At 37.4% G+C, this 6000-nt stretch overlaps 1 protein-coding gene across 1 annotated transcript in view; it reads left to right on the top strand.

Moving 5' to 3' along the window:
- The first annotated feature begins 538 nt into the window (after window positions 1-538).
- The window catches only part of LOC142741499 (uncharacterized), a 163978-nt gene continuing 158516 nt past the window's right edge, over window positions 539-6000 (top strand). The window contains exon 1 of the mRNA XM_075850870.1: window positions 539-821. The gene's annotated coding sequence lies outside the window, so the exon portion shown is untranslated. The remainder of the gene's footprint in view (window positions 822-6000) is intronic.

Below are 6000 nucleotides of genomic sequence, written 5' to 3'. Positions count from 1 at the left end.
GAAGTTTTTCACAAATAAATATTGAATTTATCGACCAAATTTTTTCACTAACATAAAGTACAATATGTCACGAGAAAACAATCTCAGAATCGCTTGGATAGGTAAAAGCATTCCGGAGTTATTACCACATAAAGTGACACATGTCAGATTTGAAAAAATAGGCTGTGTCCACAAGGCCAAAACAGGCTGTGTCCTAAAGGGGTTAAAATGTAACTTTTACTTGTAACATATTTAAAAAGTGTGTAAAACAAATGACACACCAGGACAAGACTGTTTACAAAAAAATCTTCCTTATAGTACAGGAGATATAGTGCTCAATGCAAAAAAAAAAAGTCAATTCAATATTGGTGATATCATCATTTCTTTGCAGAGTTAAAGAAAAATGCTCCAAATTGTTGCAAAAACATGTGAGTGATCTATTTCCCAGGAGGATATATATAAAATTCTGTGGGGTAATGACCCCTCCTACCCGTTCCGTAGTGTGTTAAAGTCCTGTTCCGTTCTTATGGCTGGGGACTGGGAAGCCTCACTTGGAGGACGTCACACGCCGGAACCAGCGTTTACTCCAGCACGAGGAAACAAGTGCTCTGAGGAATCTCTGCCACTGCAGAAGATTGAAACTTCAATACAGCTCCAACTTCATTTGTGCCCCCTGTCAAGGAGGTTATCTGGCCTTATCTCCCCTGAGGAATTCTGGCCATAAGGAAACGCGTCGGGAGAAAATAATGATTGATTGCCTAAAATCATATAAAAGAAACAAGTGAGGCTTCCCAGTCCCCAGCCATAAGAACGGAACAGGACTTTAACACACTACGGAACGGGTAGGAGGGGTCATTACCCCACAGAATTTTATATATATCCTCCTGGGAAATAGATCACTCACATGTTTTTGCAACAATTTGGAGCATTTTTCTTTAACTCTGCAAAGAAATGATGATATCACCAATATTGAATTGACTTTTTTTTTTTTTGCATTGAGCACTATATCTCCTGTACTATAAGGAAGATTTTTTTGTAAACAGTCTTGTCCTGGTGTGTCATTTGTTTTACACACTTTTTAAATATGTTACAAGTAAAAGTTACATTTTAAACGAAACTCTAGTCCTATTCCAGTGATTCAAATATGTATTTTAGCAAGAAGCAGGGGACAGATAAGAATTAGCCTGACTGCCAGATCAGACTATGCAGGGTTTGTTTGTAGAAAGTAAACATGGAGTCACATAGGTCTGCATATTTGCTGCATACACAAAATGGTTTATATATTTTTTTAATTTATTTTTTTAATGAGAAATAATTTGAAAAGTTGTTCATGAACTAGGCCTAACAAAATACTGCTTGCTATTTTGCATTCGGCCCACTTTTCATTTAAATTTTTTTTATTGTTTTTTAAAGACATCCATAAATCAATACCATTTACTTGTTGAATCCATGCCATAGATACATTTTACATTAAGTTAAAGAAAGGAAAGAAGAACAACAACAAAAAACTATTATATAACACAATTCCCTTTGATCATTCCTTTCTCTGTACTATTACCATCACAGTTGTCTTCATAAATTTAATCCAGGGATGCCATATTTCATATTTCAATCTAGTTTCAAATATCATTGAATCTGATTTTCTCCACACAAAATCATATTTCTCCTTTTTTATTATTTTCCGAATACTTTGATTATTATTTTTCCAATTTTGTGCGAGATATACTTTCCCCACAGATAAAACATGTTGCATTAACATTTGCTCCTTAAGAGATATCTTTTCCAGCTTGTCCCAATGAGAAAACTGTGATATTTCACATCTGCGGCCTTAAGCCCCATGCACATGACCGTTGTGCTATGGCCGGGTCCCGTCTGTGATCCGTGGAAAGTTAGGACATGTCCTAACTTTCCACGGATCGGAGAGTCAGGTCAGTGATTCACTCACTAAATTGAATGGGTCCGTGAAAATTATCGGGTGCCACTCAGATGCCTTAAAAAATAAATAATTCAGCTACATCTTGCCAAAGCTTCTTAACAGTCCTTTGCTCCCACCACATGTATTTCTTAGTACCGCTTTTTCCAAACCTAAAGTACACTGAATAATTTTCTGGATTTGTTTTGTTAAATCTACTGGGCGCTTAATAGGCCTAATGCAAAACTTTTACAGCAGTCTACACCAACGATATCTGTCAGCTTGCCCTGTTCAACTTTTTACAAATTTTTTGCCATTTCTCTACTGGTAAATCCACCTATCAATCTCTTTCTCATCTGATCATATTCTCTGATTTACCTTCTGATTCCTCGATTCAATTTATGAGAATTTTTTTTTTTATCATACCCTTCCTCATCGGATCATTCAGATATCATTTTCCTAAGTACAATTCTGTGCAAACCTAATTTTTTAGATATTTCTTAAAAGAAAATAATTTGTGACCGCTGCAACCAACTAACTAACTTCTGCCTCTGAATATAATAGCTTCAGATCATTTGTAAATGCTCTCCTATTACCCATCTCTTTTAAAATGGAAAAGACATGGGGCCATATTTTTCCATATCTAAATTCGAAAAAACTTCCTAAATAAATTTGTTTTTTTACAACTGCTGATAAATTCAAGACTTTTCTAATATTATCTTGAGCTTGATGCTGCGGTACAAACCCTATTGATCTTTTCCAATTATATATCAAACCCTATTGATCTTTTCCAATTATATATCCCAAAATTGTACTTAGTCTGGTTTCTAAAATTACTGTTAAGATTTTACAATCAATGTTTAATAGAGATATAGGCCTATATATGCCTAAGCGCTCCAGCCTTTGGTATTTCTGTAATAATGGCTTCTAAAAACTATTTTATCATTTGACCGACCCCCCTCAGTATATGCTTATACACTTTATTAATATAGGGTTAAGATAGATCCAAACTTTTTAAAATAGCCTGATGAGAGCTCTGGCGCTTTTTCTCATTTTAACCTTTATTGGCATCTAAGACCTCCTCCTCACTAATAACCCTATTTAGACCCAATATTTTTTCATCTATAATATTTTGTAGACCTGCTTTCTTCAGAAAGTTTGAGGTTCTCCTACACCTTCCCCTTTAGGACAGCTTTCTTGTTTCTGATAAAAGTTTTGGCATACATTATAAATCTTCTGTTCCTTTCCAGGGATCTAGTCAAAGGCCTAAGACTTTTATTTGCGTACTTATACTCAGCTTTGGTCCATCTGAGAGCTTTCTCTATTCTATCTGGTTCCATCGTATTGATCTGGGTCTTAATATCTTATATTTACTTCAAAAGCTACAATGAAAAATTATCTTGATTAGCTTCTTCCTGTTTAACTTTCCTTCCAATACTGATAATCTTTTCCCTATCTCTCTTTACTACCAAGAGGCTAATTTGATTAAACAGCCTCTAATAAACCTTATGAGTAACCAGATCGTGCAGACATTTAGTTCCTCTGTCTTATTTGTATGAAAGTATAGCTTGATGTCCTCCTCTATCTGTTTCCTTAGGGTATGTGCACACGTAGTGACCAAAAACGTCTGAAAATACAGAGCTGTTTTCAAGGGAAAACAGCCCCTGATTTTCAGACGTTTTTTGAGCAACTCGCTTTTTTCGCTGCGTTTTTCGCGCCGTTTTCGCGGTGTTTTTTACGTCCGTTTTTGGAGCTGTTTTCATTGGAGTCTATGAGAAAACAGCTCCAAAAACGTCCAAAGAAGTGTCCTGCACTTCTTTTGACGAGGCTGTATTTTTACGCGTCGTCGTTTGACAGCTGTCAAACGACGACACGTAAATGACAGCTCGTCTGCACAGTACGTCGGCAAACCCATTCAAATGAATGGGCAGATGTTTGCCGACGTATTGTAGCCCTATTTTCAGACTTAAAACGAGGCATAATACGCCTCGTTTACGTCTGAAAATAGGTCGTGTGAACCCAGCCTCACTCCTTCATCAATCAGTACTGTCGGCACTGCATCATGGTCTGACCAAGCACACAGTGTATTAGCTCCTCTTTTAAGGTGCATTTCTTGTCAAGCATTTGGATTAGTATTAAGTAGGGATTACAGTTCGAGAAAACATTTTGAGGGGATTATACTTTAATTATACATATACTTTTCAGGATAATTTGTGTGCGAGCATGGTTGGACTTATAAACACCTGATTAAATTTAGAACATATATAAGGATACTTGTGGATTTTCAGTTATCATTTATTTTCTGTAGCTGTAACGCTTACCATGTACAAACGCTCAATGAATTAATCTGATGGCTATTCCCACAGTCACAACCGATTTTTATTTTTAATGGTCTAATGCATCTAAAATGAGAAATTCAATTTTGCAAATAGTCCTAATTTAAAAAATCTCCATCCATGTTGTGTCTACAGTTCCCTTGCAGACCTACGTGTTTCCATGGCAACAGACTACAAACTGTGTAGTCTGATCATGCAGTCATATTGGCATCATCTGTCTCCTACTGCTTGCTAACCTAATCTACCAAATGTAGGTTAGTAAAAAGTTAGATGTAAGGGAGGATGATAGCAAGATCTAACTACATAGAGTTTGTTCGCTGTCTGTTACCATGGAAACATATAGGTCTGCATAGGAGCTCTAGGATATATTTAATGAAATGTTCAGAAGATGACATAGCCTTTTTTATTGTTTTTTTACCTGTTGTATTTTTCTACACTAGGAAGATAACATTTTGTGTAAGCAGTCTGACTAACTGGATGCATTTATATTTTTTGGAGATATTACATAATCAGATAAACACAACAGTTGTTTGTTTATTGAATTTTTATATCAGGCTTTGATTGCTTTTGGCTTTTATTCTGCAGCAGAACCACACAGCACGGCCCTCTAGGAATGCAATTACCATCTAGCGGAATCCCCAACCATCACTTTCATGGTTTAAAAGGGCAATCTCAGTTTTCCCATAGACTGGTTAGTTCCACAAGGGAATTTGACTGACTTTAGTCTTGTGATTGACCAACTAAAAATGACCAGGGTAATTATTCTATTAAAACAACATACGGTAGCTATGCATTAAAGTGGTTTCCCAACAAATCAGCATTCACCTTAGGCTTTGTTCACATCTGCGTTAGGGCTCCGTTCATGGGTTCCATCAGAGCTTTCCGTCAGGGGAAGCCATGAACCATAGGTTTCCGTTTGGATCACCAATGATTTCAATGGTGATAGATTCGGTGCAAATGGTTTTCGTTTGTCATTGTTGTGCAAGGGTTCCGTTGTTTTGAGGGATGCCATACCGTTGTCAACTGAACCCTTGCCCAACAGTGACAAACGGAAACCATTTGCACCGCATCCAACGGAACCCTTGAACGGAGCCCTGATACAGATGTGAACGAACCTGTAAAGGGAAGTGTTCCTATATATATATATATATATATATATATATATATATATATATATATATATATATATATATACATGTGTGTATATATATATATATATATATATATATATATGTGTATATATATGTATGTATATATATATATATATATATATATATGTATATGGTATGTATGTGTATGTATTATACATATAATGTCTCATGAGCCAGGGTTGTAGAAACACAACCCTGGTCATGAGTACAGTGGTAAACAAAGCAGGACAATTAGGAGATAGTTTTATCCCCTGTCTCCATTTCAAATCTCCTGCGCGCACGGACGGTCTCGCGCTTGCGGGATTACGTGCGGGTGCTCATGAGTCGGCTGGTGATACATTATCACCATGCCGACCCATGCTAGCCGGGGGCGAGCGCCACTCGTCCCCTGCTGCGAGCGGACCGGCAGGGTTAAATAGCCCTGCATCGGTACGCTCAGCAGCTGAAGACCACTCCACCGACGAGGAGCAGCTGGGACCTGCCTGCCTCCCACACCACCACAGACTGGCTCACCTCTCTTGTCCTGCCTCTTCTCTATCGACGGCTCCTGCTCCTGCTAATCTCCTGCTTCTGCTCCACCAACTACACGCTAAGTATCAAGTGTAGTAACAGCTACACTTAA

Source organism: Rhinoderma darwinii, chromosome 2 (assembly GCF_050947455.1).
Source record: "Rhinoderma darwinii isolate aRhiDar2 chromosome 2, aRhiDar2.hap1, whole genome shotgun sequence".
Lineage (NCBI taxonomy): Eukaryota > Metazoa > Chordata > Amphibia > Anura > Rhinodermatidae > Rhinoderma > Rhinoderma darwinii.
This window is presented reverse-complemented; position numbering and strand designations above follow the sequence as displayed.